This window comes from Gracilinanus agilis, chromosome 2 (assembly GCF_016433145.1).
Source record: "Gracilinanus agilis isolate LMUSP501 chromosome 2, AgileGrace, whole genome shotgun sequence".
Classification (NCBI taxonomy): domain Eukaryota; kingdom Metazoa; phylum Chordata; class Mammalia; order Didelphimorphia; family Didelphidae; genus Gracilinanus; species Gracilinanus agilis.
In genome coordinates this window covers 313,774,777-313,787,276 of record NC_058131.1, presented here as the reverse complement: position 1 = coordinate 313,787,276, position 12,500 = coordinate 313,774,777, and the positions used below count along the sequence as shown (strand labels likewise).

At 37.4% G+C, this 12,500-nt stretch overlaps 1 protein-coding gene and 1 pseudogene across 1 annotated transcript in view; both read right to left on the bottom strand.

Annotated features, from left to right (window-relative positions):
• LOC123233687 (zinc finger protein 850-like) overlaps positions 1 to 12,500 on the bottom strand; it is a 312,250-nt gene that overhangs the window by 112,440 nt on the left and 187,310 nt on the right. The gene's annotated exons all lie outside the window — the stretch shown is intronic.
• LOC123236591 overlaps positions 9,956 to 12,500 on the bottom strand; it is a 14,305-nt pseudogene continuing 11,760 nt past the window's right edge.

Here is a 12,500-nt window from a genome sequence, read left to right as displayed (position 1 = left end):
AAGAGATTTCAATGAGCTGATTCTATTTATGCAGCCTTAATTCCTGTTTTTCCTGGCTTTACCAACAAGTGCACCCACTGCAAGAAAGGTATGCACAAATGAACTTCAGTAAACCATCCATCTGCCCAGTAAGAGGTGATATCTTGAAAGACAGAGATCTTGTTAAGTCCTCTCGGTGGGCTCCTATAGGACAACAAATGAATAAATAGCTTGTGAGAGAACCTACAGCAGTGGTTCCCAAACTTTTTTGGCCTACCGCCCCCTTTCTAGAAAAAAATATTACTTAGCGCCCCTGGAAATTAATTTTTAAAATTTTAATAGTAATTAATAGAAAAGATAAATGCACCTGTGGCCATCACTGCTTCCTGGATCGCTGCAGCACCCACCAGGTGGGAATCACTGGCCTCCAGATATGTTGTAAATAAGGCACTCAGCGTTAATAAGTCCTGGGCCATGGCCAAATGTCTGGAGCCTGGAGGGAGCAGGTATTGCAGAATGAAAGGCTCTGGAGGAACTCTGCCAATGTCTCTTCCTCGTATGAGTTATTTTGGGGGCATGTTCAGGACTATCAGAGATATCAGTTGTCTTAGGTTGAAGTGAAGAGCCAGCTTAAAAACTCTAGGAATGGTAAAGATCAAGAGGGTGAATCCATTTCCAATCTAGAAATGGGGACCATGATACCAAATTGTGGTGAATATAGGATTATGGGATCCTTCTAAGGATAAGGCAACAAGGCCTGCCCAAGCAAGTTCATCATCATGACCCTAAATACTGGGATCACATGTTCTCTCTCCCAAATGTCAGATCCATGACAAATTGGCACCATCTTAGGAAGGTAAAAGGCTTCCTCCAGAGATTTCTTGGATCTAGCTGATAAGATTTTTCTGATAATGATGGACTGCTTTAGGATATAGTTCTGGTTGACAACTGGCCTTCCTTATTCCCTCCTTAGAAGAGAGTAGCAAAAGAGGGGCAGCTAGGTGGCTCAGTGGTTTGAGAGCCAAGCCCAGAGATGGAAGGTCCTGGGTTCAAATCTGACCTCAGACACTTCCTAGCTGTGTGATCCTGGGCAAGTCACTTAATCCCCACTGCATAGCCCTGAACATTCTTCTGCCTTGGAACCAATACACAGTATAGATTCTAAGATGGAAGGTAAGGATTAAAAAAAAAAAAGAAGAGAGTAGCAAGAGAGGACCCCAAGTTTTTTCTCCTCCACTTCCTAAAGGGTTTCATATATCCTGAAGAAATGGCTCAGGTCACTTGCAAATAGCAGCTTTCTTTTCCCCTGATATGGTTTTGACAACTTCTCAGAAAGGCATGTTCCTTCCAGGAAGCCTGGTGGCAGAGTGCTGGGTCTAGAGTCAGGAAGATCTGAGTTGAAATCTGGTCTTAGACATTTACAAGCCATTTGATCATGGGCAAGTCACCTAAAAAAGACACCTAACTTTTCTCCATTAAATATAATGTTTGATTTTGAATTTATATAAATGTCATTTTATATATTATGGAAAGGACTGTGGGACAGCTGGGTGGTTTGTTGGATTGAGAGCCAGGTGGATTGAGAGCCAGGCCTAGAAACAGCAGGTCTAGGTTAAAATCTGGCCTCAGACACTTCCTATATGTGTGACCCTGGGCAAGTCACTTAACCCCCATTGCCTAGCCCTTACCACTGTTCTGTCTTGGAACTAATACTTAGTATTGATTTTAAGGCAGAAGGAAAGTTTTTTTTTTTTTTTTTTTTAAGGAAAGGACCATTTTCTTCTTTTTTTTTTTTTTGTAGAGTTTTTAATTGAAAAGAGTGCTGGATTTGTTTCTAAAGCCTTTTCAGCATTTATTGAGATAATCATGTATTTTTACAATATTATTTATATGAATTATTTTATTTAGAATTATTCACTATTTGAATCAACCCTAGATTTCAAGTAGAAATTCAACCTGTGTATAGTATACATTACATCTTACCTGTTTTTATTGCCTTGTTGAAATATTTTATTTAAAAGTTTTATATCAGTTTTTTTTTTTAAACCCTTACCTTCCATCTTGGAGTCAATGCTGTGTATTGGCTACAAGGCAGAAGAGCAGTAAGGATAGGCAATGGGGGTCAAGTGACTTGCCCAGGGTCACACAGCTGGGAAGTGTCTGAGGTCAGGTTTGAACCTAGGATCTCCCGTCTCTAGGCCTGGCTCTATATCAGTTTTTAATAGAGAAATTGATTTGTATTTTTCTTTCTCAAGTTTGACTCTTTCAAGACCATCTTTATATCATAAAAAGAGTGGAAAGTTATTTTTGTTCCTTATTATTGAAATTATTTATGTAATATTAGAATTAATTGTTCATTTACTATTTGATGGAATTCACTTATCAATCCATCTAGTCCTGTAGATTTTTTTCCTTCATGAGTTCATTTATGAGTTGTTTAATATATTTTACAGATGTTGCCTTGTGTAATTAGTTTATTTCTTCTTTTGCTCATTTGAATAATTTTTATTATTGTAAGTGTTCATTAAGTGTTTGGACAGCTAGGTGGTGCAGTGGATAGAGCACTGGGCTTGGAATCAGTAAGACTCATCTTCCTGAATTTAAATATTCCTTAAACATTTACTTACTGTGTAACCTTGGTCAATCTTTTATCCTGTTTGCTTTAGTTTCCTCTTCTTTGAAATGAGCTAAAGAAAGAAATGGCAACCCACTCTAGTATCTCTGCCAAAAACACTCCAAATGGGTTAAAAAGAGCTTAGCACCCTTAAAAAAATGACTCAATAGCAACAGTGTTCATCTACTCTATGTCATCAGTTTTGTTAGCATATAATGGGACAAATTTTTTTCTGATAGTTTCCCTAATTCCTCTTCAAATATTGTGATCACCTCTTTTGTCATTTTTGATATAATTTTCTTTCCTTATCTTTAAAAATCAGTTTAGACAACTACCTTATTTGTGTTTTAAAAAAGAAAACAGCTCCTCGTTTTATTTATTAATTCAAATTTTGCTTTCAGTTTTCTTCATCTGAATGAGATGAAGAATTGAGAATTGGCTTTGTGGGCATTAGCAATATCCTTGATGAATTGTGAGAACTAGCAAGCATTTCCATATAGTTGTTTTTTTTTAACCCTTACCTTCTGTTCTATAGGCAATTGAGGTTAAGTAACTTGCCCATGGTCATATAGTTAGGAAGTCTCTGAGGCCAGGTTTGAACCCAGATCCTCTCCACTCTAGGCCTGATGCTCTAGCCACTGGGCTACTAGTTAATTGCATACTGTTTTAACAGTGTAGTAGCTATTTTCTGTACTAGACAGAGTTGTAGAGTATAGGATCTCTTTTATTTTTCTTTGCTAATTAGAAAATAGCACTGACTCAATAGACTAAGAAGTTGTCTGAAAGTTTTTCCTTTAACCAGGAGGATCTCACAAGTATTAAATTCACATAAAACCACACAAAAACTGTTTCCACAGAGATAACTTCATTCTTTGTTTTCATTAACAATCAATGGTAATTAATGTATAAAACAGAAGATACATACCCATGAATAGGTTTAGGATGTTGGTTTGTGTTTTTTTTCCTCTGGCTTGATTCTTCCTGATTATTTATCAGGACCATATTTGTATCATAGAAAGAGAGAGGAAAGTTGCTTTTCCCCCTTATTATAGAAACTATTTGACATTGGAATTAATTGTTCAATGGATATTTTATATAATTCACTTGCAAATCCATCTGATCTTAGAATTTTTAAAAATTCATTTATGACTTCTTCAATGTAATATAGATTTTGGACTGTATAATTAGTTTATTTACAAGAAGATGAAGCTGGAATGCCAATAATCTGTATTTGGTCTTGGATGAAGCACCTGGATCATAATAACTTTTATTATCTTAGAATGTGCATACATGTCAAATGGTCAAAGGATATGAACAAGCAATTTTCAGATGAAGAAATCAAAGCCACCAATAATCATATGAAAAAATGTTATAAATCAATCTTGATTAGAGAAATGCAAATTAAAACAATGCGCAGGTACCACTTTATACCCAGATTGGCCAATATGACAGTAAAGTGATAAATGTTGAAGGGGATGTGGTAAAATTGGAATGGGGATGCATTGTTGGTGGAGTTGTGAACCAATCCAACCATTCTGGAGAGCAATTTGGAACTATGTCCAAAAGGCTATAAAACTGTGTATATACCCTTTGATCTGATAATACCAATATCAGGTCTGTATCCTAAAGAGGTAATTAAAAAAAGGGAAAGGATCTACTTGCACAAAAATATTTATAACAGCTCTTTTTGTTGTGGCAAAGAATTGAAAATTGAGGGGATATCCATTAATTGGGGATGGCTGAACGAATTGTAGTACATATTGGTGATAAAATATTATTGTGCTATAAGAAAAGATAAGCAAGATGATTTCAGAAAAAGCTGAAAAGATCTTCAGGCACTGATGCAGAGTGAAATAAGCAGAACTGGGGAGAACATGGTACACAATAAGAGCAATATTATATGATGATCATCTGTGAAAATTTGTTTATTCTCTACAAGGCCATTGCCTTGGGACAGTCCTGAAAGACATGATGGGGAATGCTATCCACCTATAGAGAAAGAACTGTTGGAGTTGTCTCTTACATCATTGTATTTATGGTTTTATTTTGTGGCTTTGGCTATGTATGAGTGTGCTTTTATGATTGTGACCAATATGAAAGTGTGTTTTGCTTGACAATAAAAATAATATTAAGAAAAGAATTTGCATGTTATTTTCCTGTTTACATTATTAGCAAAGGATAAAAGAATACTCATTGAAATTGTTTGTTTGGGGATTCAGAATTTAAATTGATCTCATTGCTTTGTTCAAGTGAATGCCCTCAACATTTTGTTATTGTTGTTGTCATTTTCCAATCATATCCAACTCTTCTTGACCTAATTTGAGGGTTTTTGGGGGCAAAAATACCGAAATGATTGCTATGGGCTTCTCTTGTTCATTTTTGAGATGAGGAAACGGAGGCAAACAGGGTTAAGCAAATTGCCCAGGGTCACACAACTAGTAAGTTTCTGGGGCTGGATTTTGAATTCAGGGAGTCTCCAGGTGCAGCACTCTATCCACTGGGCCACCTAGTGTCCCAAAATATTATTGTGCCAGGCATAAAATATCTAAATGTTCCTGAATTCCTAAAGAAGAGAATTATTTTTGTTATACATAAATATTATGGAAAATAACATAAGATTACACAAATGTGGATTCAACATTTAAGTATATAAATGTATGATTCCCACAATGCATTTTAAAAATACATACTTAATTTGTTTTTAATATAGAATAGTGAAAGATCATCACTAAAATACCAGTTATATCATTTATATTTAAAAATAAATTTTGAGTTCTGGATTATAGTATCTATAAATGAAGTCCTACTTTTATCATATCTATTGGATTTTCACCATTATGAATCATCAACTATTGTAAAATGTTATAATTCCTTCTGGGAGACTTACATCAGGATTCTCCTAAAAGTAAGGGGTTTTTCCTGTGAATTTGGGGGCATTTGTCTTGGGTCACAACTTGAGGCAGTGCCCACATTTTCTTTGTAATTCTTTGGGACATCTGTCTTGGGTACTGGATCCTTCTGGCATGGACATTGCACCCCTAGAAACTCAGGCAAACTATTAGCAGGGAAATTTCTTTGCTCCCTTATGCCCTTGTGACTCCTAACCCCAAACATCTGATAACTCCTATAAGACCCTGAGAGAATTAATTTCCTTGGATCATCCTTTAGATGGACAGAGAGATACACCTCTTTGATATCATCAAGTTGTATCTCGAATATCCATTTGTCCCCTAAACTATGAGAGTCAACCCCCTCTGTCTCCAGGTAAATCCTGTCAGATGACTGAACCCTCCATCAAATGCCTGAGTATTTACCACTTAAAGTCATGTCCACACTTGGCACAGAGTCACATCCTCACTGTTGTAAAGAGTGTAAGAACCCAGAACTGAGGCATTCTGGGAGCAACCCTTCAGGTTCCACTCATGCTGTCTTGTTGGCCAAAAATTCAATATTACTAATCTCTCTTTTTACTTTTAAGCTAAGTTTCCGAGTCTTGCATTCTTGCAAAAGGTACTCTTCCCAAAGGGGTGGAGGTATGGGTTGGTATCACCTCTAGCACCCCACAACACTTCAATCAAAGACTTGATTTGGGGCTAAAGTATCAAGGCAGGAAACAGATGTATTTTATATCTTTTATATACAAAGAGACATATCCTCTCATTCAACATCCAAGCTAGCAGCTTGCTTATCTATTAGCTTTCCAAAAGTCTCTAAGCTTAGAAACTCGAGTATCAGTGATAATAGGAAAGGTTTCCTATAGATAGGATTCTTTTTTTTTTTTTTTTTTTTAATCCCCTACCTCCCACCTTGGAATCAATACTGTGTAGTAATAGGCAGATTAGCGGTAAAGTCTAGGGAATGGGGATTAAGTGACTTGCCCAGGGTCACAAAGCTGGGAAGTGTCTGAGGCTAAATTTGAACCCAGGGCCTCCTGTCTCTCAATCCATCGAGCTACGCTACGCAGAGCTACGCTAAGCAGCTGCCCTTATAGATAAGATTCTATAAGAGGAAGATCCATGGTATAATGGTACATAGGTATAAACTATAGGAAAAAGACTTGCAAATTGTATCTTGCTTTAGAATCAGCAAATGTAGCAATGAACAAGCTTTCCAAGGATTTTGTATCCCGGTAAAAACAAATGTTGATTTCTTTCGTACATTGTATTGTGAATTTGTTGGACTCTCGTTGGTTGATTTGCACTAAATACAAACTGCTCCGCTGCCGCTTCAGAAGAAGTGGTTTGGCCTCCTTCCCAGACACTTTGTGCGTGTTTTCTCTCTGCGTTTTTACTTTTATTTTCTCTCTGCCCTGTTTTTCGTGTCAGCGGTCCTCTCCACCCCGCAGATTAACAAGCGCTGGTCCTTTACGTAGCACTGGATGTTCCAACGCCAAAGACCAAAGAATGTGTCTCAATGAAACTATAGCGCATGCCCATTTGTGCTAGGTAGTATCCTAATAATAATTACTCCAGCTTCTTGTTATTACAAGCAATGCAGAAGAGGTGAACCCACTGTGACTAATTAACTGGACAAAAGCCACACAGGACGGGCAGACATGAATGGTTTAGGATCTGCATAACTAGAGAGAATTCTTACATTGAGGAATGAATGAAGGGTAAAAGATTTATTGAGAGTTTACTATCTGCCAGGTACTAAGTGCTCGCGATATCATACAAGCAACAAGATAATCGTTGTCCTCAAGGACCATACATTCTGATAAGGGAATGTAGCATGTAAAGGAGGGCTAGAACATAGGGGTAGTCTGGGAAAGATGGAGGGTATGCACACAGTGGCATGGTTTAGAAATGGCCGAGAAGAGATCAGAAACCTGGTTCTAGGCAAGACGAGGTGAAAGCTCATCTATTAGAGGCCAGCAACCCAGGGGATACGAGTTCAAGGTTCTGTTAGAGGTGCTATGAGGAGAATTAGGAGAATGACTGCATTGAAGACAATGTTTGAGAAATGGCCAGGAAGTGATGTGGAGGCCTGATGAGATCACAGATCAATTAGAATACTGGAATACTTTGATACTTTTTTGGGTAGTTAACTTCCATTTATAACATATCTTTGTCAAATGATGTGAGAAGTTTTAGTGACTGATTACTTAATTCCACATTGCTATAATTCCAGGTCATAGTGCCACTAGTAGTTAATTTGTATGTCTTAAGAGGAGCAATGGGAAGCAAAGCTGATAAACATATGTAAAATTAAAATTTTAAAGATTGTGTTTCTGTGCTAAAGTGTAACAGGCAAAAGATGAATTGAGGAAACAAAAGATTGATCTTCTGAATATGTTAATTTATTAAGTGATGCATGCCAATTGCCTAACAAAGTGGGACTAGGCCCCTTCCTCACCTTAAGAGCTGGAACTTACATATACACACACACACACACACACACACACACACACACACACACACACACACACATACACAGGGGGAGACTTTTATACTTTAAGAACAATTAGTCAAACAAGATCAATTAATTTAAAGGAAACAATACAACATTAGGTAATCTGATTTCTGATTGGAGGAAAGATTATGGACTTTCTCACTTGGGAAAGTGAGAGTGAATGAGTGCAATTGCCTGAATTCAGTAAAAAAAAAATTGCCCCACTCCTCCCTAAGGCTCTATAAACATTCAAAGGAAACATAAACAATAGCTAATTGATCAGAATGGTGCCAGGTTTAGTTAGAACATATAGGTTGCTTAAGATGTACAGCTATTGGAAAACTCCCTTCATCAGTCTTAAAATCCACTTGCATTTATGGTCATCATAACCTGGGTCCTCGGTTAGGGGTTTCTAAACTATAGATTCCAGTGGTTTAGTCTCCTAGCCACACAGGTTTAAGTTCAAAGAATGCAATAAGGTTTTCCCAGTTTCTACAACTAAAAAAAGTTTTCTTGCAGGACAGAATTTGGATTAGGTCTATAGTTGAATAGAAAGGGAACCAAGTTAGCTCCAGTACTGAGCCACAAGATGGAGTCAGTATGATTCACTCAATTCCCACAACTAACAACTTGCTGTTCTAATTTCATCAATTTCTTACAAAAGCAATTCATTCAGTTAGCCCAAAGGTGGAGCCAGCATTAAGAAAGGGACCTTTTTTGGTATTAAGGGAGGCTCAGGGATTAATTAAGCTAGGTATTCGTTTTTTAGTCATAAACCAATTCTGATGCAGGATTGCACTCAACTAAGGTGACTGACAAGCTAGGGAGTTCCAAATTAAATACACTAAGGACAAGTTGGCAAGAGGTTCCCCAATAAGATAGGAGACTTTGGGGTGGGGCTGAGAGCTGGCAGCAAGATTTTGTCAACACTAGGGGAATCAACAATGGGAGTGGGGTTGAAATAATTACCCCTATTTCCCCACCAGGAATCACTGTTTATTCATGAGGAGCCCCAATCCTGAAGGGAGACTCAAGACCCCAAGCACATTGTCAAAACACGGGGCTTAGTCTATGGTTTAATATCAATCCAAGCTGAGGTAGCATCAGGAGGAGGTCTGCTGCTCATCATGGGTGGAAGTGGAATTTTGAGGCATGAGTGGGCTGACAGCTTTGGAATTCATAGTTTAGATATATTCATGTATATGGCAGCTGGGCCAACTTCATTTTTCAATAAAACAAAATTTGGTGATCTAGTGGGGTATAGGGAAAACACTGGAAGTCTCAGGAGAGCTGGGATGTAGTCCCAGCTTTGCTACTGGCTAACCTTATGCCCTTAGGTAAGTTACTTGTTTATTTATGCCTCCTTCTCCTCCAGGGTAAGATAAAGAAACTAGAATAGATTATCTCTAAGATCTCCTCTCTAAGATTTTATCATTCTAAGGAACCCCAGGGAATGAGGATTTTAGGCTACAGGATAGGGTCAACATAATAAAAGTGTTTCTGTGCTATAGAGATCTAGCCCAGAGAGAAAAAGTAGGAAAATAAAAGGAAAGGGGATGTTTTCCCACAGGACCTCTTCTCAGACATAGTCATGTGAATTCTCTAATTTCCACAATCTGTGAAAGGCTTGATAAGTCTAATTTCTCTGTTTGAGATGAGGAAAGGTGACCTGTACCTTTTGGTATACTATATATATGGAAAGTAGAATACATGAAGAAATCCCTGAGTTTTTGCAACACTTAACACCAACTCATTGCTAACACTTTGGCATGAGAGAATGAGATGAGATTTAAGATCCTATAAGGAAATTCTTAAGGTCAGGAGTTCAAGACCATTACTGCCATTTAGCTCCAGATTGTGGACAGGAGGATGGATAGAACATGGAGAATTGTGGTCATTGCAATTGTCCTGCCCCACTCTTATGAAGAATATGTGACTGCCTAGGAAACATTAATTGGTGAAGGTAAGGAGTTAGAGATAAAGAGAGATGAGGGCTGAGATTTTGTGCTCTCTTTTTTTCCTTCTTCCCAGGATGGGAGGTCGGTTGACAGATTCACAGATCACTTCCACCATGGACTGAAGATGTGAGGTTGGTCTGCATAGTCATGGCATGATGCATGCCCAATAGCCACATCTCAGGTAGAGGAGGCTGGTTTTCTAAGTTTTGCATTCTCTCTAGGACTGGTATCTAAGAAGGACTTGACTCTATAGGTCATGGTGACTGGCACATCTTCCTAAATTAGTTGGATTTGTTCTAGCATGAGGTGCTGGGCCCAGAAAAAAGACTCCGTCATAGCCGGAATGCTGTCTCACCACTTGGATTCTGGGCATTATAGTGGTAGATGTATTCTGATATTGCGAAATTATCAAAGAAATCAGCAAAATTGCATTTAAAGTCAGTACAGAATTGTTGCTCATGTCAGGGCCCAGGGTGCAGCCACCTATAAGTTAGCCAAAGGATTGGAATGCCCCAGGACAGAGGTAACAAGCTTGACCCAGGGTGAAAGTTCCCAGATTTCACTGGATTTGGTCACTTGAACAGGGAACCCCATGAATTCAACAGGATGATGTGCCTGCCTCTTTTAGGATATTTGCTGGAGTAAAATAGAGCAAGGAATCCAGGCTCTCCTACCAGGTCTTAATAGAAGTCACAAACTCTTCTTAAGTTTCATTGTAGAATCCTGACTTTCACATTTTTCAACTGAGACCTCAAAGATGAACACCAAATAGGTAGCCAGTTACTCAGCCAGACTTGAGACTGCTGCTCTGGATTATCAGCCACAGTAAAGCCAGCTACCTGTTATTAATGACCTAATACTTCTGTCCACTTGGATTTTCTCCTTTGTATCCATAGCCCAGACCAAGATGGCACAGACCAAATATTGATTACTGTAGTATTGTTTATAGTAAATTCATAGAAAATGCAAGATAGTGGTGGAAAAATAAATGGAACCCCAGGGCAGAATTCAGAGCAGGTTCAGTCTATACCTTTCTGATAAAAGTGGAAAGATGGACTCCTGCTCTCAACTGATCAAGTGATATACATTTTGGCCACACTTTGCATGAGAGATGAATTCATCCTCTCCAATTCTGTTCACCTTAATAGATATACACTCAGGTCTGAAGGAGTATTAGGGCTGTTTCTGGAATAGATAGAATTTGATATAGAGATCTCAGTGAATCTCCATGAAATGATATGAGTCATTTGAGGAGACCTCAACAGATATCTTTTAAAAGGTGAACAATAGCTCTCCTTTTAATCCCACATCATTGTAATCTTGCTGTCAAAATTTGGTTACAAAAAAAAAAAAAGGAGTTGGAAATTCAGACCTGGGTTCACTGAACCATTGTTTATTAAATGAGGCTACAATTTAAGACTGAATCTGCCATCTACACAGGGCTTTTTTAGACACATTTAAATAAAAAACAGATCTACATCTAAAATCAACTATTGGACCAATTATTATTATTATTAAATAATACTTTATTTTTCTTCAGTTACATATAAAAATAATTTTTAACTTTAACTAAAAAAAAAATTGGAACCAAATTCTATCCCTACCACCCTCTCTTCACTCTCTGACTTGGCAAACAGTCTGATATAAATTTTACAAGTGTAATAATGGAAAACATTTTTCCATCTTAATCATTTTGTGGGATAGAAACAAAAAAAATGAAGAATGAAAGTAAAATATAATATGTTTCAGTCTGTATTCAGATTCTCTAGGGTCTTTTCTGCAGATGGATGACATTTTTCATCATGAATTCTTGAGATTATCTTGTATCAGTGTTTGTTAAGAATAGCTAGGTTATTCACAGTTTTTCATCATATAATATTGCTGTTACTGTGTACATTGTTTTCCTGGTTCTGCTCACTTCACTTTACATCAATTCATAAAGGTCTTTCCAGATTTTTCTGAAGTCATCCTCATCATTTTTTATAGCACAATAACATTCCTTTACTATCATATACCATAACTTGTTTAACCATTTCCCAATTGATGGACATCCTCTCAATTTCCAATACTTTGCTATACTAATAGCAAAAAAGCTATTAGAAATATTTTGTATAAGTAGGTCCTTTCCCCTTTTTTGGATCTATTTGGGATACAGACTTAATAGTGGTATTGTTGTATCAAAGGATATGCACAATTTTACAGCCCTATGTGTGGAGTTCCACATTGTGCTCCAGAATGGTTGGATCAGTTCACAACTCCACCAATAGTGCATTAGTATCTCAATTTTTCCACACTTCCTCCAATATTTATCATTTTCCTTTTCTGCCTGACTAGCCAATCTGATAGTGGGAGGTGGTATATCAGAGTGGTTTTAATTGGCATTTCTCTAATGAAGAGTGATTTAGATAATTTTTTTCATGTACCTTGATTTCTTCATCTGAGAACTGCCTGCTCACATCCTTTGACCATTTGCCAATTGGGGAATGACTTGTCTTCTAAAAAATTTGATTCCATTTTCTATATATTTGATAAATTAGGCCTTTTCCAGAAATATTTGC